The following is a 25,124-nucleotide window of genomic DNA, read 5'->3' on the forward strand; positions in this document are numbered from 1 at the left end:
GTAATTAGAAACGCATAAAAAATGATCGCCATCATGAGCAGTAATCACACTGAGAGCAAAAATGAAAGCAAAAAGTTGTTAGTGTAGAGACGAGTGATGGATGCTTGACTAGGCAGAGGTCCCAATGTGACCCTGGGATCTTTTTCAACTGTTATATCATCACAATAAAACAGTGTAGAGAGTCAGGGAGTGAGCGTGACCACCAGTCTTTATTGCGATGATGAATATAACAGACCTGTAGAATAACACAACGACTATACCGAGTGGTACAAGGAGGGGATGCTTGCATAGGTAAGGAAAGAATGACAGGCAGTGACTCATTCATGACCATGTCTTTATTGAGTTGTGTACCTCATTAAAAAATGGTACTGGTCCTAAAAATAGAAGCACTCCTGGAAAACAACGTCTAATATTTCCATCATCATATAATTGGGTACTGTATGACACAGTCAAAACCAAAATGATGCCTATTTAAAGAACTGTGCTACTGTTGAGTTAGCTGTGCCACTTTGAAAATGACAACTTATTACAGTACATATCCATGGCACAATTTCACATGAACAAGAACAATGAATGAACAAGAACAGCAGTTTTTCCCAGAGTTATATACAAGAGTTATATACAATACAGTATGGAGATAATATGAAACGAAATGAGATATATGACCAGTCTATACACTGAGATCCTGCTCGTGAGTTAATATGAGGCATTATGGAAATACTTCACATAGAACTTCATATAGAACTATTATCATCCACTAAAAAGTCAATTCCTTTTCATACAAGACTTCTTGTGAGAACGGGTTCCCACATGGCAGACAAAAGGATGTTGCTGTTTGTTTCCTCTCTAGATCACCAAGAGATTGACTCGGGAGGAGTATCATTTCCTGCCCCTGCTGACGTAAGTGGTCGCCGTAGGAAAAGGAAGTGGAAATACACGTGTTTGACCTGTCAACTGGGCCGAGGAAATGTGAATCAACACGAATGGCCAAGCCAGAGCAGGTCAGTCTGGGTCTATTATTATTTGTCTATCATGACTTCTGATTCAGTGGACTGTCATGTCTTGATTTTGCTAGCCTCAATGGTCGAGGACCATGCCCCGTCATAGATTGTCCTCCATCACATGATGGAGGTCATCACTTTTCCTTTTCACCTTGTGTAATGTGAGAGATGCTTCAAAAACCACAAAAATGTTGCACAGTCAGCATAAGGTCGAGGTATCCTCATAAGAGCCTTGTTTTTATTGCACAATTGTGCTGAAAGGCAAAAAAACAAGTTCAAAATTGATAGTGGACTATCACATTGTGGTGGTGACACATTTACTGCTTAGCTTATCTTTCACGGAAAACCACCTAAAGTATTTTTGAAGTCAATGTCCAAAATCGTTGGATATAAGCAAACAAAGATGTCCTGCAAATGCATCCCTTTTGCCCACATAAACCAAACCACGTTTGAGGTGAAACACGAGAAGGCCTTGAGATAGCTGGGACCATGCAGTTCGGAATTGAAAGAAGATATTACAATCGACACAATTTGGACTCATTGTTTAATAGAGGTGCCTCTATTTGTGTGAAAGGAAAACCGCAGCCAGAAAGTCATCTGTAAGTCATTCTTTAGCAGTTTATGGCAAGACACCAGGTAATCATCTTTTCAACACTGTGTTCCCATCATCGTCTTGTGCTTTTCAGCTGCATCATTTTCCCTAATATGCCAAATTACCCTCAAGCTTTTGTTGACACACAGCACTTTTCGACACAAATTTGCCACCGCATAGCAGGCCCACCCTCTTCCTTAAACCCCTCGATCCTATTTCCCCGACTATTATGCTTGCATATTTCAATCGGCAAGGAGCGCAAGTGAGGGGTGGAGGTGGAAGAAGAAGAGCGGGAGGCGAGGGAGGAGAGAGGAATGAAAAACACAAGGTCAATGAGAGAGAGAGAGAGAGAGAGAGAGAGAGAGAGACATTTCTTTCCTTCACACCATGTGTTAGCGTAAGATATTCATTTCCTCTGTGATTCCTCTCCCTCCCTCCAGCACTTTGTTTTTCTTCTCCATCACTGTCAGTGTTCGCTGGCGGAGGTGGTCCAGGTCGCATCAAGTCCACTGGATCCCGTTTCTATCCTGGATCCGTCCCCTCTCCAAATCGGTTTCCCAAATTGCGCACCGTGCAGAGTGCAGCTGCGGTAACCCGAGAGCATTGCGTTGTACTTCTCGGATGCCAGAGCCCATTAAAAAAGAGCATGTTTGACTTCTCAGCTTGATTTTTTGTGATTGAAGTGAAGGGACAATCTTATTTATCAACTAGAATCTCAACAAAAGATTTGGTGATTCATGTTGGATTTAATGTCTCCCAACAGAGCCAGCAACATGATTAATCGACTGCACATTAATAGTTTTATAACAAGCAAATAAAATCAAATTTGCTCATATTTTCCTCCCTTTCTCCGTGTTTATCCTTAACTAGTTTGACTGAACAGCACAGTTTGTCTCCTGAGTTATTGTTGTCATAAATCTGAAAAGGAAAACCAACAACAACCGTGGTTGCATTTGTAAATGCAAATTTATTGCAGCACATGGAGATAGAATTTATTCCATGTGGTGGGGGAGAGTGCCACATTGCTTCTTTTGCACAGAGGGTCCATTTAACCGGTGTATTTTCATTGAAATCATTTTTCACCCCACTGCTTAATGAGATGATTTCATCATTGCAGACAATCAGGAAAGGGAAGAGGATGTTTTGGAAATCTTTACTGATCCAAATTGGATCTTTTTTGGAAATAGCTGGAGCTTGTTATGCAGCTGAGGCCACACAGTTAGTCGTGAATTTAGTTAAGTCACATGGCTGGCTTTTATGGAGCCAGCGTAGGGTCACTGTCTGAGGTAAAACGTGTGCTACATTGTTTTACTCTGATGGAAGTTTACATGTGGACTAAGACAAATCAAGCCTATGACTTGGGATTTGACTCCACCTGTCTTGTTTTGACTTGGACTTGTACGTTTCGAGACTTGAGATTAAAGACTTGAAACTTCATCGACTGCTGCATTGACTGCGCACTAGAAGGCATTTTTTCCCTTGAAAAAAGTGTGAAAAAGAAAGGTTGTGTTGTATTTGGAGTATAGAGATTTATACATGGCTGCACCGAGTGCTTAGCACGCAGGTTCGATTCCTCACTTGGGCATCTCTGTGTGGAGTTTGTTCCATGCGTGGGTTTTCTCCAGGTACTCCGGTTTCCTCCCACATTCCAAAAACATGCTAGGTTAATTGTCGACTCCAAATTGTCCATAGGTATGAATGTGAGTGTGGTGTCAATGGTGGTTTGGCCAACACTGTGATTGACTGGCGACCAGTCCAGGGTGTATCCCGCCTCTCGCCCTAAGACAGCTGGAGTAGGCTCCAGCGTGCCCGTGATACCTCGTGAGGAATGGAAGATTTATACATGAAAACCAACAGGTGGAGCTTTTCTTCCAGTCACTCACACACATCAGGCACGACACAGAGACACGCTAGAAAACAACCTACGACTAAAACAACCTAACTCGTCCGATAAATATTATTTTTCTGGTTATTAGCTAAGCCTTCTGCTGTCACGCACATACATACAGGCGAGTGTTGTCCACATGGCTTCGTTAGCTGCTGTTTGACTGATGATCACACCATGAGCCTCCATAACTCACCAAACTCTGTCATGTGTTTGTTCTTCAAATGCTGTCTTAAATTAAAGCTTTTATACATGTTAGCCCCACAAAATAGTTTTTGTAGCATGTGTTGGCCACACGGCAGACATGATTGCTTTTGTTTTGAAGGAAAGTGGGAGGACGATGCTGCACAAGACGTTAGTTAGGGAAAGACTCTACACTGCACGAAGAGATTAGCAATAGTGCTAATCACAGGTCATTTACCTGCATATCAGATTTTTCACTGAAATTGTTCAATACTGATCGGTAGCCAGTCAATCGGAGCATCCTTAGTACTGGCCTCAATCCCTTCCAAGTTACAAGTCATGAACATAAAGTTTCTAGCTACCAAAATTGTTGTTTTTCCTCAGTCAACGTGAACGAAAGCAAAAAAAAAAAACGTCTCTGTCTTCCGCAATGTGTTGCTAATTAGCTGACAGTATGCAGAAGTAGCCTCACGTTGAGTGCCAAGGAGCATGTCGTTAACTACATTAGTCTGTGGGGTTAAAGGTTTAACAAAATAAAAACACAGTTCGCTGTCTTTTCTCACTGTCTTAAAATCCGGCGCTGGATGCCTTGTTGAAGTTATGTTTTCTGCTTTGTCTAGGCAGTTATTCACATGCCTTTCTCATCGCACAAGTGTTAATGATCAGGTTAGTTCTAATGCAAAATGTGAACTAATAGGAATAGGTGTCTCTGTCCCTCTCAAAGTGTGGCATTTTAGAGAGGCTGAGCGATGCAGGAAGGAGAGTAGCAGGTTTTGGGTCCTCCAGGGCCAATTTGGCAGCTAGAGTTACTTCAGTTCATTCTTGCCTCCTTTTTTTTCCACTTGAAAAGGAAAACCCTGGCTCTGCCTCCCTCATGCGCTAAGCTCCATGTGTCAGAGTAAGAATCAAGCTTGGCCTTGGAAAAACCACATACATGAGTGTACCCAGCCTTTAACACGTTTCCCGCTGAGAAACGTACATCGTATCCTCCGCCCCCGCGTACAATCTGTATACCGTGTCTTTCTTGGTTTGCCTTCACTCATTCATTCATGTTTTTCTTTGGTTTCACCAAGTTTAACATTCTTTCTTTTCTTGCTTCACACAAACATGTCAGTGGTAATTCATGTTGATAGTGTCCTTTTGTCCAAATATTTCCACTGTAACTTAAACCGAGAAATCAATGGTAAATCCGCATAATCGAGCTGTTTGCTGAGGCTGCAACAAAGTCCCGCTTTCGTAGTTGGGAGGCGATCTGTTTAAATATACACCTGTTCTTCTGTTTAGAGTGGATTGAAGCTCTGGGCTCACCCACTGCTCACACCTGATGGGAGCAGATAGCTTCGTTTTGCTTAAACTGAGTTGATCTTGGCTTTGCATTGTTCCTATGCATTTGTGTGTCGATGGGGATTTTGTGGGTCATCAGGATATGTTACATAAGAACTTAAGTATACAAAATACTATAAAACATTATGGCTGGTATCATCACGGTTGATTAGTGCCTTTGTATCATTAGGTCTCCATGTGGTGTGCGTTGTATTCAATAAAAAACAAGTTTATGCATTTTTATGGTAGTTCTACTTAATAGGAACATGGCCTTATGGGGCCTTTTGTTTTGTGCTTGTTAAATTGCGATCTCTGTTGGAGATGTGTGCTATTAGTTATCACCCCAGTGAAATATAAGGCGGGGGAATGAGCAATGTGGTCCAAAAGCACATTTCAGGACATAGACTACACTATCTCACCAAAGGGAGAACTGCACGGGTTGTTGCTGGAATTCTCTTCCACTCCTCTATGATGGCGTCATACACTGGTGGAGCTGGTAGATGTTAGACACCTTCGACTTCCTTCCCCTTGAGGATGTCCCACAGGTACTTGGCCACACCCAACACGTCTTCATCAGCAAGACACTGACAGCACTCATGCAGCACCAGACCATGATGCAACCACCATCATCCTTGACTGTAGGCAAAATGATCTTGCTACCCACCTGTGTTGCTACGTGTATATTTTTAGACCAGACCCAAATTCCAGTTCATCCATCCATCTATTTTATTCGCTTGTCCAAGTCGGGGTCGGAGGGGCAGCAGCCTCAGAAGGAAATTAGTCCCTCCAGCGTGTCTTAGGTCTACCCCTGGGCCTCCTCCTCACTGGCCATGTCTGGAACACCTCACCAGGGAACTTTCCAGGAGGCATGCAGGCTAGATGCCCGAGCCACCTCAACTGAATCCGCTCAATGTGATAAAGCAGTGACACGACTCAGAGTCCAGCCACCCTATGAGCTGCAATTTCATTCTTTTTGGTCATGACTCTACGCTCATGACCATATGTAAGAGTATGGAAGATAACTGGTAAGTTGAGCTTTACGAGGACTTTCATGCCTGTTTTTCAAGCAGCGCTATGCTGCATATTTTTAAACTAAATGTACCTTTAATGACCACGTCAGCATAGATCTGACAGTTTGCACCCTTGAACACTCAGATATACAAATATAGTGATAGCTATGTTACAGCAATAGTATGATACAGATACACACACGGCACAGCCTGTTCTCATCTACAGGCCATACCGGCCCACAGATGTTCCCTCTCAGGGGGATATCCAGGATTTGGACAGTGTTTTGAAGCGTCGGGCCAATGACGCGCTCCAAAGCCCTGGAGATTTCAGTGGCGGCCCCTGAAAAAGAGTTTTGCCCTGCCCTGCTTTCTGAACTCCACAGGGATCCAGAGCTGGTGCTGACCATGGTATCTATATATGAGGCATAGAGTTTATTACAACTTTATTACCGCAAACCAACTTAACCTCAGACTTTTTGCTGCCCTCTGTGAGTTCTTCCCATGCCTTGTAGTCAAACATAGATGCTTCGTGACAGCCCTCTGTGTCTGATTTATCTCGGAATTCCCGGCCAGACCGAGTATTGAGTATGAACATGTGTCCTGATTGACACTAATGATGACAATTGTTTAAAATTTTATTCTTAAGGTGGTGACAAAGAGATGTACTGGTTTGACCTTTTACCACAGTTGGCGGACTTCTGTCAAATATTAGTTGAAATAGGTCCAGTTCTTGCTTCAGTATAGACAAGAAACCTCAATGGATGTGTTTTCTAAAGAATGTACCAAACCCTTTATACCCCATTGACCCTATTTTCATATGCTTTCCAGAAAGATGTCTGACCTGTATGCTGCACAAAAGGGCAGCTCCTTTCTCTTCAGCCCCACCCAGGGGGTTATTTTTCTATTCTAAGAGTGAGATTTTGGGTTCCAATTATTAGGTTATGATCAGGAAAAGCCAAAAGAAACAGGGGCATCCTGATCAAAAGCTCAAGCCACCTCATTTGGCTCCTCTCAATGTGAAAGAGCATCGGTTCTACTCCGAGTTTCTCCTAGTTGACAGTGGTTCTTAGCCCAGCCACGCTATGGAGGAAAACACAGCCGCTGGAAAACGTGTTTTGTGTTAATATTTTTGGCTTACGAGGACTGATTAATTAGGTTTACATTATCACGGTAAGAGTTGGACCTTCTGGAAGCAATTAATGACACTAACCAAGGTTCCACTGTATATCCTTTCTGATAGCAACAAACAAACAACATGTTATACATCTTACCAGGGCACTGTATGTATGTGCTTTGACTTGAAGAAGCATGCTTTTTTAATGTAAATATAACCATTTCCATACTGGATCAAGGCAAAAATAAGACATCATTGTCAAACTGTGGCTCTGGCTCACTGAGCCAAACTGTCAGTTCAGGCTTGAAGCAACAATTCATGTCATTTTCTGAATGGAGGAACGATAGCAATATGTAGAGTCTCTTTGGCAGCAGACATACAGTATTTAGTTACATGTTGCACCTTTTTATCTGGACTCTGATGACCAAAGGGCATTTAGTTGCCCCGAGCCTGTAAGGTTGTGTAACGTTCTTATGTAACACTGCAGAGGAAGAATGTACACAGCTTTGAGGACTGGATCCGTACCCTAAGTTTCAATATGTTTCCATTTTGAACCCCTTTCTGGAAACACAAGACTCTGGCCAAGGCTTGTTTTGCAACAAGCACACACAAGAGTGGGAGTTAAAACATGCAAGCATGTTTTTCCTTTTCTGTTGTACAAAATGGCGAGGAACATTTCAACCAGGTCACATTGTAAATGTGATTATGTTGAAACCGTAGAAAAATGGATGTCTCGTCCCAATGAATCACCTGGTACACTGCACACTTAAAGCACAAGTTTATTCCAATTAGCATGGGCTTTTGTATAAAATTGCACCAAGCAGGTAACGCCCTACTTTAGTGCTTTGATGTGCTTGAAAACCCCGTCACTTTTTCTAATAAACTTGCTGTCTATGAAACAGTCCATTTGGCCTGCTATAGTAATGACAATAGCAGTAATAGGAACAGTCCCATCATATATGACTTAGCGTCGACCAAATGTCAAACACACTCAGTGTTCCGAGTGAATTAGCTACATAAGCATGACAAAATATGATGTGAGCGTCTAGACACAACAATGCCTCTGCAGCTGAGACCTGTGGCACGTTTGATCCGAGCGAGATGATTTCCTTTTTTCTTTCTGTGGTTCTGAAATTTTCCACTGAGTCGACAGAGAGCATAATCGTCTATGGTGCTCGTGTGCGCTTTATAAAGGATGAGGTCGGGATTCACTGAGGTTTCAAAATGGGAAACAGACCAGCGGGGGACTCTTCCAGGAGTGATTATGTGGGATAGTGAGGTCCGTCCAAATGTGTAAGGCGTCTCTGTCCAGACTCGCTTTGGATGCTTGAGGACTTGGTACCTGTGTCTCTAAACATTCTTCTGGTATGCCCATATTAGTAATTATTATTGCTATATGCCAAGACATGCAGGCAATATACCAAAAAGCTGTAGCGTGAAGGTTGTTTTACTAAAAATTTGAGAATACTGGCAGTATGATACCTGCTATTTTCTATCAATTGTCATAATGACTAAGTTGCTCCCTGAGATATTTCCTGGCATATGCTTTATTCTGGCTAATATAACTTCCTGTCTTTGTCCACATTATGCTGGTGGTCCACCTCTGGACTTCTGGTGTCTCCTTTTACTTTGACTTCTCCGGAATTTTTAAAACATGTTGTTTATTTTGTGGATAAGAAGCAGGGCGGTAATAGTCTGCATACTTATGGGTCAACTATTCCTATTAGGAGCAAATTATTCTTTGTGTGATTACTTCAAGATGATATAGTTAACTGTTTATTAAGATTACATAAACACAAGTTTGGAATTTAATATCATTTATTCCAGGATGATTTGTTTGGGTTTGGAAAAAACCCATAAAATATTCTGGATAAGTAGTCATTGGTAAGGTAAACTCTTTCTCTTCAAGCAAATAATCTCGCAAAAATGTTGGTTAAATTACAAATTGTATGTTTTGACTTTAGATGTTCCGCTGTCAGTGTAACAGAATTCGACTCTTTGATACCGATCAAAAGTCCCGTAATGCCGCAGCATGATGATGACAGTCCCGAATCAACGTGGAATATGCGAGCCTTCCTATTGCACGGTAACTGAATACAGCCAATCACAGCAAGTTCTCACGGGCACTGAGTTATAATCTGAACCGCATGTCCGAGTCCTGGTTCCACTTGCTGCCATCCACATTCCTTCCTTTTTTCATTTCAGCATCCACTCGCTTTTGTGTGCCTCAACCTGCAGGCTGTTTTTAGGGAATATTTCCTTCATCCTCTGTTTGATCGTATAGTATCCCACTTATATAACCTGCATGGATATAGTGTTCGACACTCACCTATCCCATTGGAATCCTGCATAGTGTATATGGAGTTGGTGTGGACATGTACAGTATGTTGTGTACTGCCTGTGTCCACATCTGCGCCACAGGTGAGTGCTCCTTCAGGCAAGTTGCATGTACGCTATTTACAATAACGCAAGCCTGAAAGTGTTTGGGAAAAGAATCAATGGCTGTCTTTCATGTGTCAACCTTGCATAATCATAATAGCAATCCTCGCATGCATATAAAGCCCAGTCTTTATGAACTCAAACACCTCTGTGTGTACGAACCTTCCATTCCCGTTTAGTTTGCTTTCAGCTCCTGGATCAGCAGCAGAGGATGATTAATAGTCAATAGTAGCCCGAAAACAAGGCACTGAGGCCCAGCCATGTGATTGTGCTTTATGCTTGTGTGTTTGTACTTGTACTTGCATAAACACAACATATTTGAAGAAGGCACGTGCACAACATCAAGCTTCTGTTTCTGTCTCATATGAAACATATGAACCGATGGAAGTCCAAGAACAGTTGTCTCACTTTATACACCCTGGCAGAGGTTTTTATTGATTGTGTACCCCGAGGTGTCAGTGGATATACAGTACAAATATACAGCTTTGGCACAGGATATACACATTTATCCAATCAATTATTACTTTGACCACAAGGGGAGCTGCTGTGCTGGAGAGGGAGACATTAGGAAGATATTAGTGTGTGGGTTTTCCCCCTCAGATAGAGGTCTCCCTTTTTGCCTCATGAGAAAAGGATATAGGCTGTGGTTCAGGGGTGTCCAAAAACTAATACAACAAAGAAACAAACACAACAAATAAAATTTATTTTTTTTAGAAAATTGGTTTGCGTAAAAGTGTCAAACTGGGGATTACACATCAAAAAATAAAGGAATCGCGTGAACAACAAAATAAGGTCATGAAAGCAAGCAGATATACATTCAGCCTGTCTTCTCACCATTTGAGGATGCTTGACTCCATGTTTGTTATTGATTTTGCTCTCATGAGTGAGATGAGGTCAGAACATGGAGCGTTACCATGAGAACAGAACAGAGATGGATGATCTAGAACAGGGGTGCTCATTAAGTCGATCGAGATCTACCGGTCGATCGCGGAGGTGGTACTGGTCGATCGCTGGTCGATCGCGACGTGACATTAAAAAAATATCATCCTCGCATCAATGCCGTCACTTGATTGATATACAGGGCAGCCATTCAGATGACAACTGAATGTTGCCCTTCGGGTGACCAATCAAATCAAACAACGTCTCTAAGTGCAGCAGAACTTACGATGTCAGCCTATCATCCATCCCCGTTACTTGATTGACATACAGGACAACCAGTCAGATGACAACTGAATTTTGACCTTTAGGTCACCGCTCATGCGTAAACAATGATGCAAAGTGCTAAGCTAGTCGGCGAATTGCGTCAGATTTTAAGCCCTCGCTAAAGTTTATGGTCACCAAAATGAGTGAAGGAGCTGGACCAAGTAAAAAGGCAAAAACATATCACTTCCATACGGAATGGGAGGTGGACTTTTTTTTCACAATGTCTTTTTCGAAGTGCGTTTGCCTGGCTAACCTGGCTATCAGCAGCTACTGTCCGGACTATGCATCCCTGGCTGATTCAATTCAGTGCAAGTCATCAAAGTAAACTCAGGTAATTACAAAAAATGTTAATAGTTAATTATGTGTGTTTTGCAATATTGGCTCATTTGGTTATGTAAGGTACATCAACATACATTGTACGTACAAATAATCCTCAATACATTTGAAAATAAATAGATGTTTTGCATTTTTGTAGTGGGTAGATCATTTTGACTCGGTCATTTTAAAAGTAGCTCGCATGCTGAAAAAGTGTGAGCACCCCTGATCTAGAAGGATCGCCATCACTGCTGTGATTTACTTCACTGGCACCTTCCTGTGAACATGCTGTCCGTGTTATCTTTATTGATCTCAGAGGTGACCACAGTGACACCTTACGGCATCGTTTTATAGTTGTAAAGACCAGACTACACGCACTCCAGCACTATAGTGGTCTATACAGACTTGTTTTATGACTGCTGCTCACATTTGTGACATTTTATGATGGTAGAGCTGCAGAGTGAATTGGAATCAGAAATCGTATGTATGACTGATCTACAGGTCTACAGGAGGGATCTCAAACTGGGGTTGTCTGAAGAAGAGGTCCAGTGATTCAGTAATTTTCATTGCTGCTTGTTTTCTTGAAAATGAAACAAATATAAAAATATGATATATTGTAGTGGCGGCACAGCGGTCGAGTGGTTAGCGCGCAGACCTCACAGCTAGGAGACCAGGGTTCAATTCCACCCATCTCTGTGTGGAGTTTGCATGTTCTCCCCGTGCATGCGTGGGTTTTCTCCGGGTACTCCGGTTTCCTCCCACATTGCAAAAACATGCTAGGTTAATTGGCGACTCCAAATTGTCCATAGGTATGAATGTGAGTGTGAATGGTTGTTTGTCTATATGTGCCCTGTGATTGGCTGGTGACCAGTCCAGGGTGTACCCCGCCTCTCGCCCGAAGACAGCTGGGATAGGCTCCAGCACCCCCCCACAACCCTTGTGAGGAAAAGTGGTAGAAAATGAATGAATGAATGAATGATATATTGTAGTGTCATATTGGAGTGCTTCTTTGGAGGGCTTCCCAGCATGCCTTGCGGCACTTGTTTGGTAGAAAAGTTGCTAAGGTTACATGTTTAGAGTTGTACTAGTTGTTAAATGTCATTTTTGTTACATACAAGCTCACTCATTGTCTCGCTTGCCCAATTAAACAGCCTCTTCCTTTATACAATAGACATAAACTAAGCGGTCACATTAAAAGAGATTGTTCCAGTTTTTCTTACAGTCCACCAAACTAACCTCAAGTTAATTATGCACATCCTGCATACTCTTTCCAGCATTGAAAAGATTTACGTCTCTGCATCACCTCAACGTTTTTATTTTTACCCCACCAAAGTCATTCATGAAAGACGAGAGGATAATTTGAACAATATGGTTTAGAGGACCACACTTTAGAGCTTTGTCATCTACTTGGTATGAAATGAAATCCATGTTCTCTGCTTTGCAACTATAATGTGTAGTATATGTACATGCATGTCATTTTATACAGTAGCTCCTGCCACCAACAGTATGTTATCTGTACAAGTAAAAGTACAATGTGCTATCTGTGCCTGAGTGCAGGCAGGATATTATGATAGGCATACTTTCACAAACAGGAAGCATTTAAACCCAAGCACAATGTGTTTTGTTTTGATTCTGGTTTGTTTAGACCCCAGACCATCATCATCATTATTGTACGCTAATGCATGTTTTATTATGACACAATTGCTCGCTCCCTAAAGCGATGACATGGTAGCAGTGTCCATCGTACGCGGTGAAAGTTTTGTTTTGTTCTTATCGACTTTATCGGGTCATGTTTGGGTTTTCTGTAATTGATACTGAATATGGGAAAAGTTGTGTCGGTCAAGCCCATTTTGTGTCATCAGGCGAGGAAGTGCTAGTTGCCATGACACAGTGTGAAAGTTATGCCCTTCTTAACTCGGCATGTGGATAGTGAGCAGCGCAAATATGCAGATGGTTGTGCATGTGTCTGTGTGACTTTTCCCGTCTCCTTAATGCATCGCTTCCTCCGTCTATTTGTCTTCTCACAAATGGGCGGTTGACTTTGTACAGAAAGTTCATGAGAGATAAGCCTCAGAGGCCGTCGTGTGCTCGTAAAATATTCTCCTTGTCCAGAAGCTCAGACAAATTCAAAACATTTCTAAACCTCTACGTCAACAGATATCATTCCAGCTTATGGGCAAGGAAAAGAAACGGATACAAGAACGAGAGCAAAGATGACATTTTATTGAACGTGGATTCCAAAGCAGTGGTAGGCAGTCAAAGAGAGATGAATGATCCAGAGCAGAGCGCTGATGATTGCGGCTTGGGTGAGAAGGCAGTTGTTTGAGGTGAGGTGGGGGTGGTTTGGGGTGCCCCCGGGAAGATGGATGAAGTGTGGGGCCCAGCCTCTGCCTCCCCTCCTCCCACCTGGTACCCTTCTCCTTATCCCTGGAAGTCACCCTTGACAAGGGCTGTGTTTGTCCAAATCCCATTTGCTCTTTGTCAAGCAGGAACATGATGAAGGATGGGACCAGGAGGTGTGCTGTTATGTAACAAGAAGACTTGAACGTTAACGCCCAACGCGGTTGGCATGTACAAGAACACATGTGTGTCAAATAGTGCTGCTGATTGGAGCAACGTGTGGTGTCAGCAGGTCACACGTTCTTTACACTCACAGTCCCATCTACTGGAAACTGGATGTGCTTGCCTCTATATGTTGGTTTTGGATCACTCCTCTACACTCATATATATAACCATCACAAATAACCAGAATGTCACAAAAACAAAATAACCCACAAAGTCAAAATACACAGGAAGGCAAAGCTGTTGTGGTGTCTTCTTAATACAATCGTTCCTCCTGCCAGTTATAAATAAGTACAGCCACTTTAACTAGTATATAAATAACCATTAGAAATAACCAGAACCAACCAAAATGATCCAGAGTGAAAATACATGGGTACAAAACATAGTTGTGCCATTTAGTTCATGCGATTGCTACTCCTGCCAGTTATTGATGATAATCACCACCATTCATCATTTTAAAAACAATTTACAAATAACTATAATGTCCTAATCCACAAAGTCAAAGGCCACGGTCATGTAACCTGGATGTGGAATGTCATTTAAACTCTTTTGTACTGTTCTTTGCCAGGAATATTTAGTGTTTGGCAGAGGTTTTTAATGTTTAAGGGTGATGGGAATAAATGTGTCTGTATTATTTGCATGTGTGTAAAGAAGTGTCTGCATAGCTCCTGCGATGGGAAACAACGCCACTCGGGCCTGGGGAGGATAAGTATGGATGGCTGTGCTGCAACGGTCGGGAAAAACAATGTGAAGATAGATATAAAATGAGATGGGTGGGGTGAGTCAGAGAAAATTAAAGGAAAATAAATGGGAGGGTAGAGGGGGCTAATAGAGTAGGCTGGAAAACAGTGGAAAAACTAAAGAGGACTGAGGCCGGAGGGAGTGGCCACCAGTTGAGCGAGGAGAGAAGGGTGAGGGACATGGTGATATGTTGAAAACCTCACAATTGATGGTGTTTGATTTCCTCGCTAATTACCATTCCTCTGGCTCGGTGCATTCCCATTCTGGGCCTATCTTTATCCTCGCCACATTCCCTGAATGATTAGCTGGACCGCTGCTTCTCTCTGTTGCCCAAAATTCTGATCTTTAACACCAACAAGGAGAAATTTGCTGAAATCACTGCAATCACTTCATCATAATGAACAAAAAAAAGGGGCAAATGTCAGGCTAGCAGTGTTGCCATGACAGACTAAGTTTGTGTTCAGGGAAAGACTCGATGAAGCAGAGAAAACAAGACAAAGAAAATGCTGGAATTGCCCAGACACACGCGGATCCAACAGCGGCCATGCTTAACAGCGTGAAAAGAACTGGCTGTAGTCACTTAGGAAATGACCACATTGAAAAACATCCAAGCGAACTACGGCGGTTGCCTGCACTGCGGCCCAGTGGAGTCGGAGGTGTGTGCGAGAGAGCTGCACGCTGTATATCTATGTGATGTTTTGTGTTCGTGTGTGAGAGATTCGATACTGCCACATGCAGCGGAGCACATCAGCAGGACCCTTGCACTCTGGAGGTCTGAGGTCCCGCTGCGATCCCGTCAGTCAGGTCATCAATCACTGTCAGGCTCGATGGCAGGAGGCTTCGCCGGGTGTCCCTGAAGCTCGTGGTTGCTATAAAACGGCTCTCAGATTTTCCAATATTTTCAGAGGGAAGCGTGTGAACGGGCCTAACATGGTGAGCATGTGAAGTAGACATGCAGACACATGAATCTCTGTCACAGTGGGACTCTTTATAGCTTACAATGCATTACTGAAGACCTGGGCACAGTGAGGTATTCTTTGTATACTGAAGTTCAACAAGATCTGTTCCAGGAGGTCGTTCAACCCATCATATTATTTTCCGACTTTCTCATCTTTGGAGTTTTTACAGTGAGTCATGTTTTACGAGTTTAGAATTGATGCTCACCCTCAAATACTGGTTTTGGGTGACCTCCAGTGGCTGGTTTCGGGGGGCATTGGTCGAGACTGAAGCTAAGCTGGTGCAGCTATGCGATATTACATCGATAAACCTCACTCCCTGATACCTTAAGAGTTGCGCTGGACATCCGTTTGACAGGTTGGGCTTTTAGCTCAATGGCTAGTGCATTGAGAGGATCCTTGTACATCTGGTCAGGATGCCTCGTGGACAACTTCCTCATGGGGAAGTGTTCAGGGCATGTCCGACCAGCCCCATGGAGATGTTGGAGAGACTATGTCTCTCTGAAATGGCCTGGGAATGCCTCGCAATCCACCGGGAGGAGCTGGACGAAGCAGCTGGGGAGAGGGGAGTCTGGGCCTCTGGTTTTAGGATGCTGTCCCTGCGACCCAACCTTGGGTACTCGGAAGAAGATAGATGGATGCATTTCATTGTTAATTAGACAACTATGAATATGCATTTCACGAGTAGTTCATGTTCATGTATAACTACCTGCACTTTGAGATGGAAATGATGGATTCTTTTACTAATTTGTGACTCAAAATGCATGTACATATTGTACTAAGTGTTGTATAAATGAGTAATGACAGATAAAAGAGAAGGGGTTGCTTCAGTTGGAACCCTCTTGGGCGGATCATCAAGATATTTTGTTCTTCCAGAGACATTGAATGTTTCTAGAAGTGACATTTGTGTATTTGGGTAAGGATAAGGGAATCCACTGAAAGGAAAACAGAGTAGGGGGGAAAGAAATGTGCAGAAACAAACAATGAATTCAGATGCAGACTTGAGTTGAATATAAAATATATTTTCTCTCTCCCTCCCAAGGCCTTATAACTCCATCTTTTATTACTTCTGAATAATCTGTGTTCCAACCTTGGTAAAACCATTTGGTCCTTTTTTCCACCTCCTCTGTGGGAGCTAGTATAAATATGATGTATCTGCCTGTTCCAAACTGGTGTCCCAAAGTATTACGCGCTTGCTATTATTTCTTGGAGTAGTATGTTTCCATGCTTCCAGCTTTTGGGAATGTTCAAAATCAATACATCCGGAGGAAGCTTTAACAATCACATGGTCTGCGACTGCCAAGGATTTTAGAATTATCCTATGACGGCTTGTAAAGGCATGGGTGAAACGCTTTGATCAGTCGTGGTGGGAGGAGACAGGAGGGCATTGACTGGATATGTTTTGACTAGCCCCAATGACAAAAAACAAGTTTGCATAAGAGTTGAGGCACTAAAGGCCAAAGTGATAAAATACGTTTGGGGGTTGTACTGTCTGGGTTTTACTTTCAGAGCATGCACATATATTTCCACTGTACTAAATGTAAAAGGTACTTCATGTACTTGGAATAGTGGTGGTTTTCCCTGTAGTAGTTTAAACTTCTGATCCCGAGTATGGCCTGCCTATTGTTAATATTAAAAATGTCAAAAAAGACATTCATTGTTATGTATAGGAATTTAAATCACACATAAATGAAGTTTCCCCTCCGAATCTTCAGTACTTTGGTAAAAACCAGAGTTACCCCGAGTTTACCCTGCCGATTCCGATACAGATCATCCATGATTGAGATTGAAAACCGCTGTTCTAAAACAAACGTTGTTTGGGCGTACACAAAATACTAAAATAATATTAAATAATAATAAATTAAATAATAATACTAAATAATAACTAATTAATCAACCAAAGGCATGTTTGCTGTAGGGGAACTTGAGAGTCCCGAACTCACCCGCCCCACCAAACAACTTGGGGATGAACCCGCCCAGATCTGATGAAGAACAGTCATAAAAGTCTTACAGTCTGTCCAAAATCTTCCATTTTGAACAATTGTAAGGAATTTTCTCTCCCATGTTTTTTTTATTTAAGGGTCAAAGTAAACTGCTGAGATTCTTTGCAAATATAAATCAAGCAGGAAATGTGTTGGATTTGACAACATGGAATAGGTGATGGACTAAAAAGTTGTGAAAGCAACAGGCAGTGAGGCAGCAGAAATATTTGACATTGTTAAGAGTATGGCCAGACCACAGGGGGATTCTGGGAGGATAATTCAGTTCCCCCAGCCAGCGTTCATCTGTTTTCATTTTTTCCAACAAATATTGGCGTTCTCCAAACCGGCCCTTTAATTCCCCGGTGACTTGTACTGGGAAACTAAAGTGGGAGACAATAAAGGAAAAACTGTCCGGGGAGCGCCGTTTGTATTTATTTTAACTTCCAGGTCAAACGCAGGGCAAGGGTCAGCTGTATTTTAATAGACGCTCGCTGTGAAGGATGAGAGAGAATACAACAGCGTGTTCTAGCAACCCCAAAGATCTTTTATTGCTGCGTCCTCTCCTCAAAATGTTTGATCTGGAGTCATGAATCACACGTCCATTGGTCCGTCCAGAGGTCACAGCTGGTTGGTGCAAATATAGGAGCAACTAAGGTGAACAACTGAGGGAAAATAACACGGTCCGTATGCACTTAAATGTTTCGCCCATACCGATTTTCTACCATTTGTGTTCATCTTTGGGAGGACTGACGGTGTCGCGAGCCATTGTTTTGATCTGGACATCAATCCTTTCGTAGCTTCCCATTGATTTTTGCCCATTACACATATGCAAAGCGACTTAATTTGTTCCATGCTCAAACTGTTCATCATTCATCGCCCTCCTCCTCCTGGGAACCAAAACCACTCAAGTAGTCTGTACAAGCATCACCATTGAACAGCCTCATGATTCCACTCTCTCTGTGTCTCTCTTTCATTGTTGCCCTTGGTTGTCTCAAGGCAAATATACCATTTAGCTTGAACTATCCTCTCCATTCAGTCCAGGCTTTTGAAACCTGTTTGTGACAGTGGACAATTGGTGGTCCGAGTAGTCTAAAAAGACACTGTCGGAATTGTAAACTTGATCAAACTTATGATGTGTCAGAGATTGCTGCATAAGATAACATAATAAAGGATTAGCTTCCACTTAACTTGCTCATGTCATTACTTCCATGGTTGTGTACTGTGAATAGAGTGTATGCAATTTAACAAGCGCAAAAACTCAATAAAACTGAAATAAAGTAAAACTACTCTCCCGTTGCGTTTTTTTGCAGAGCAATGTTGTCACCTTGTGGTCAAAAAGCTAAAAAGAGACTACATTTTGAAGTTAATTTTTTACATCAGGAGTATCCAGAGTATGTGGTTTGGATGTGGCGTGCCAGAAGTTGACACCACTTGGGTGTACTTAGCATCGAAGCAATTTTATTCGAACCTCTGAGGCCTTTTTTTTTGCGTGAAAGAGTGTTTTATCTCTTCTACTGGCTTGAAACACTGGCTGCCTGTCAAGCGATTCACTTGTAAATCTTGTAATTTGCCTGTCTACCTTTCCTTCCATTACTGAGATATATGTCTTTTAATATATTCCACACTTGCCGTCGACGGCCACAGTTATACCTTCGACGGTGTCTGAACCAATCTTTGCAAACGTCCTCTGCAATTTTGGCCTTCCTGATCAAAATTACCCCCTTGACACACAGTGGAATAAAAAGACAAAGAGCAGACATCCCCCACCTCCCCCCAAAATGTGTAATGATAAGTATCAAATTCAGCTGACGGTGGGCGTCTGGATAGAGTGTAACAAGGCAAGACTCCTGATGCACTGGCTCGGGTCTATAAGCCGCAAACCTCAAATAAAAAGTGTAAAAATATAGACATTGTTGCAGAATGATCTAACTCTTTGCATGTCGTTTCCTGACTCAGAACGGGAAGTTATTTACCATAGACAGGCTGCCAGTGTGAGGAAGGGCCTTTAAAATGGTCTTTTCCAGCACTGCACCGCCTTTGCGGATACACCTACCTAATAGCCTAATTGTAGACTGTATTTCAATTGTCTTTGACCTTCAAAGCGATCAGCTCTTTTTAACCAAAATAGCACGAGTGCAGTCACTGGTCATAACTCCAATAAAGTTAATCTGTCACTGCAGTTAAAACTCAACTGAGCAATGTTCCAGTGTTCCTGAAGGGTATGATTGAATGTGGAGAACAAATCATCTTTTCCATTCCTTGAGACGTTTGTTTGTTGGGTTGTGCATCCCTTTGTTCATATACGCACACATATACAGTATCATTTTGATGATGACCTTCCATCATAACTCCATAACAGTTATCACTTTGAATATGGCGGTAACACTTTGGCAATCGAAGGAGGAAAGGAAAAGCATAATTCAGGCTTCAGTGTAGGGCAGCCTTAACCTGCGGAGGCTGGGTGACAAAGGGTGATGTGCTCAGTGCCAGCAAAGCCTTCTCTGCTGGCCTAAAGCATTGATCTACAACTTGATTCTAATATTTCTCAGAAATTCATTCATTCATTCATTTGTATTAATTTATTTCCAACAGTCAATTATCTTCATTTCGTAGCATGTCTCTTAGTTGCACTGCTTCCAGTAGTTTGTTTTGTACAGTCAGTCAATTTAACCTGCCCAGGGCCTTCAGAATCAGTAGTGCTGGCCCATTCTGCATACAAAAAATGTGGTATTTTTTTAACCAATCAAATTTCAGATTCACCTCACAACTGACCCACAGAATTTTTCCATCAGTGCTCTTGAACGCATCATCACATAAACAGCACTGTGCTTAAGTGATCCTGTTCCAACACAAACAAAGCAAAGAGACACGGTGTTGTTAATTGTTCAGTTTGTTCGATACTTCCATATATAGTATGGAAATCATATGAAAACTGAAGGCGTATAAAATTTTGCCTGTTGATGTTCTTGATGGCTGCGATTTAGGATCCGGAGCACCAACTACATGGAACACAAAGATGTCCAGTTGCCTTTTAGTGAATGTTTATGGCCTACCGTGACCTTGATGACCGAGAAGCTACACACGCCTACGACTACATATGTTTTGCAGTACTGTACAGTGTATATTGTATGTAATAACTCAGTGGGTCTTTGATACAAATAGAGACAAGTGCCTCACTGTTTGTATCTTTGGCCCTGAAGAGATATAAAATTTATAGAGATGGCTCATACCACAATGAAAGGCCGAAGCCCCTCCCCGCAAAACTGTGGGCTTTAAACTCATAATTATGATGTCAAGTGTCCTCTTGGGGATGTTTGATCAACATTCGATTATATTCTCAGCTGCTCTCTTTACAAATTCCAGTTGTGTGACTCTGCCCGTAGTGTCTCATTTTATTTCCTCTCCGAAACACACACATACACACACACATTAAACCTCAACGTTAACATATTAACGATGTATTCAGTATTTCCATCAGATTTAGTCTTTCTTCTTTCCTTCCAAGAAAGATACAGCTAGTTCAAAATGCATTTGATTGGAAACAACACTAGTCTAGTTCCTCTCAGGGAATTTAGAGATGAGAATGAGGATGTAATTTGTTAATACATCCTATTCTTTTGCATATAATGCATGTGTTTACATCAGTGGCCACATGTCTATAGTGGATGCATACATTTGAGGTGGCCTTGTGGTTGTGTACTTCCTGCTACGTGGGCTAAATGTGTTTCTGCATGCTGCTGTGTTAATTCCCTCATGTGTGAGGTCTACATTGCTACATGTGGACGCGGTTAAAACAAGATCATTTCAAATCTGGAATAGTACAACCCCCCCTCCCCAAAACTTACCTTGCCTTGTCACCACCGCAAGAAACAAATGGAGTCTAATGGCATTCTTGGCATACTTGCTTGTAGAGAGACGCTGTTTCCGTATTTCATGGATCTGGATGGTGTGGCCTGGGCAGTGTGGAATTCTTGGCTGGGAGATCAGAGGCCTTGATTTATCAGGATGTACTTTCTGGAAGGTGTGTGCATGCTCACACATACACACATACACACGGTACCGCAAAACCTTTCATTACCCCAAGAAATGGATGTGGATAAGTGGATATGAATTGTAGAAGACAATTGCAGCCAATAGATAGACAACGATCATTGTGTTGCTGTCTATCCATTCACCTTGAAATTCCATCATAACTTCCACTAATAAACAGATGCAGTAAGGAGAGCAATTTGTCCTTGCAACCACATACACGAGAATGCATCGGACATGCAGTACAAAACCTCAGGTTTTGTCATAAATTTTTTCCAGAAGTTATAAACCTGATGAATCTGTTCAAGACACCCAAAGATATGAGCAAAAATCTATTTTTTTTTAGATAATAATTGTAGTTTTATACACAGAAAACAATGTCATGTCATTACAAATGGCAAATGGATGGAATGTTTCACTTTCTTCATCAAATTGTCCACACGCAAAATGTTCTTTGACCCCATGGCGGGTTATTTTGGAGCCACACAGCGCACTTGATTTGGACAATGATATGATATAGAGAAAATGTACTAGCTGGTTTCATGCGATATGGTACAATATATTGAGACATTGTACAAAAAACGTGGAACATTTTTTTTCTCAAAAAATTATGTAAAGTCGTCCCTCTCTTTAAAAAAAAAATCCACTTCTGTGTGGATGTGGTAGGTTTTTGGATTCTTTGCCCTTCTTTCTAAGTACAAAATAAAAAGAGGCGAGCTAGTTAGCTCGCTAGCTTGCTATGCTAGCGGCGGCCACCTGTTGTGTCACTGCAATGTGATGTAAACAAAGAATAACAGGAGTATAAAAGTGACTATTGGGGTTTTATTTCAATTCTACAGGGCTCTAATAATGTTAAAGCTTGTATTTAGACAGTAATAAACAGGTTTTCTATGCTCTAACTATGAAAATCTCCAGTTTATTACTAGTGAATTGTACTTCACTTTTATTGTACTTCGGGTCTGGACCCAATGAACTATGAAAAACGAGGGAACTGTATATAGTTTTCACACAAAAACTGGGGTTTGACTTTACTTAAGCAGTGTACATGAAAACAAATGATCCCAACTATGTTTACCGCTAGTACCATCATACTAAATTCATCCAATTAACAAGGTGGTAACCTCAACTTGAACGCATACACACAAATTTACTTTACTCTATGGTTCAAATCCACCATACATAATTTGTGTTTGCTATTTAGAGCTACATAGTGGTTTTCCGTAGAAACATAGAACACAGTCACTATAATGTTAATGACGAAGGCGTACATTAACCTTCAGGCTTTCCATACAGGGAGTGGAAATGTTTGAGCTGAACATTTATGGAATGACAAAGACACTCCCTGCCTTTGATAATTGATGTGTAAGGTGTTATTTGAAAAACCTTTGGAAACACTGGCGATGCCTGATGCCGTCGGTGACGACGTTAGCCGCTAAACAGATTCCCCATTCAAGGCCACACTGGGGTGGGAGTGCTGAGTCAACGCGCCTATGACTCTCCTGTTCACCTGCGGTATTTTGGTTGCACACCCACCACCACCGTTAGTTAATCCCAACAAGCTGTTCACTGGCCTGAAAACATAAACCAATCTGGAAAAGTTTATCAAAATAAAGAGTCAACTTGCTTTAAAAGCCGCACATGTGTAGCTTACTGATGTTTATGCTCAGGACTGGAGCCACTCGGGAAACACCTGTGGCTTTTTTTAGACTTCCAATTCGGAGTGTTCCTATGAGGCCTTGTTAGGGCGGTACTTGCTTTTGACGTGTTTGAGTCTGACCTCCTTATCAACGTGATGAACAACACTCTGCGGTGGTATGAACCCCCTTTTCGTTCCTAATCTGTCATGAGTAGTTCTATGCTTGAAATGCCATGAACAATCAAATATGTCTCCACTTTTTAGATACATATTGTATATCTGCACTTGTCCAATGTAATAGATGTCATATACAGTGCATTGATGCATACAACAACGGAACATAAAGGAGTTGTGGAGGTTAGCTGTTGAAATGTTTGCAAAACTAGAAGCTATTAGGGATAAGGCCAGCGTAATTGATATATCCACTTGCAGAGATTTCTAACCCAAGGGCCACATCTCTGCTTTAATGTCATTAATAAATGTGCTGCAGCTAGAAGAATATCAGCAAACAGTCAAAACAGTCGGATTTAACTTACACTCTTCTGCATTCTGTGTGTATGCTAGCAGCCCCGCCTTCACCCACCAAGACTGAGATTGTATAACTGATAGAAGGGCTCACTCTGTTCGCGCTGTTGTTCTATGGAACAAACGTGCCAAAGTGCTGGAAGCAATGCAGTGAGTGAATCCTCATCATTTACACGTACATGGCAATATAATGAAGATGGAAAAAAATTGTGGGTTTGTTTTCATTTATTGTGTGATTCATTAATTTACTTATTATCATGAAGATGTTTTTTTTCTGGACAAGAAAGTCTCCAGTAGGGGACCTTTAAACAGGTTTCGTCCCTAACTCCAGAGATGTGGTTCTTTTCTATAGCATGACCTGGTCCTGAACCATTAAGGGTGCTTGAAAGTCATAAAAATAGTGTCTTAGCACTTATTTTAAAAGGATATTCCTGGCAATGGACACAGCACAGAGACTCTGCTTGCGTCACGCAGGATGTTCTAAGATGCTTTGTAACACAGCGGGACGAGATGTTCACGTGGCCAATTCAAGCAAAACTAAGCGCACATGATCGATGTGAAGCGGGGAACACTAAATCCTAAAACTCCACAACATGATGATATACCTGCGATGGCCTTTAAGAGCGAGAGTTCCCATGGCTCAGATGAGTGCTGTGGTTCCCAGGAAGCTGAGTGCTCCAATCTGTCTAAATGAGGGAACCTTTAAGGCTAGACATTGCGGGCTCTGGCTCAAGCCTCCAACCCATGCTGTTCCCGCCACAAGGAAACAAGCCAAGTTATTCACTGATTCCTAACTGACATCTCAGGCCAAAATGTCTCCCGTCGTAACCTCGGCTCTCCTTTCTCTTGACCGCTTTTGCTTCCATTGCTTTCTATTTTCTTACAATCAAAGTACGTATTCTGAGTCAAATATGTTCGCAATTTCGACTTATCAACAAGGGTGTGCAACACAAAGACATAACTCAGATTGGGAAAGCAAAACTGCAAAAACATGCAGAACCATGTGAAAGGTTTTATGTTTCATGTTCTTTCTATTTCCAGCTTGTTTCACGCTGGTTTGGCCCCAAGGCCGTTAGTAGTGTCTTGAATCAGAGATGGACTACTTTAATACTCACCATAACTTCAGCAATACATTCATCTTTTTGATGAAATGAACAGGCCGTAATTGTAATATAGTTTAAAAAATAATAAATAAAACATTTATCGTTTGAAAGATGCGGAATCAAAAATAAAGCATTGAGAAATTTGGTTTGTGGTCATTGTAGAAATGAAATAACATTTAAAAATGTGAAAACAGTAGGCATAAAAGACATAATGTAACAAGAAAAAGCTGAAATGTTTCTGTAAAATGAACAGACCCATATTTTCCTGAAAATGTCCCTTATTTCCAAATGCTAAAGTTGACAGGTATGGACTTGCATAAATCTTAATGGGTATAAATTTGGGCAGCGCCGAGGGGAAAATAAAGTCATATATTGAAACTCGCACACAGGAGCTTTGCTGTGCTTGGCGTGTTCATTGAGTGACAGTGTTTGTATAGCATGTGATAGCTCAGGCTAACCCAAGAGAGAGGAAATAGCACCAGCAAAAGGGTGGCCAGTTCTGAAGGAGGTGGTCCATCTGTGCAA

The 25,124-nt window shown here is 41.8% G+C and overlaps 1 protein-coding gene across 1 annotated transcript in view; it reads left to right on the top strand.

Moving 5' to 3' along the window:
• The first annotated feature begins 855 nt into the window (after positions 1-855).
• Positions 856-25,124, top strand: part of col8a2 (collagen, type VIII, alpha 2) — a 63,954-nt gene continuing 39,685 nt past the window's right edge. Inside the window, exon 1 of the mRNA XM_058047773.2 lies at positions 856-1,001. The gene's annotated coding sequence lies outside the window, so the exon portion shown is untranslated. The remainder of the gene's footprint in view (positions 1,002-25,124) is intronic.

Source organism: Doryrhamphus excisus, linkage group LG7 (assembly GCF_037039965.1).
Source record: "Doryrhamphus excisus strain RoL-2023G ecotype Guam linkage group LG7, RoL_Dexc_Guam_v1.1, whole genome shotgun sequence".
Lineage (NCBI taxonomy): Eukaryota > Metazoa > Chordata > Actinopteri > Syngnathiformes > Syngnathidae > Doryrhamphus > Doryrhamphus excisus.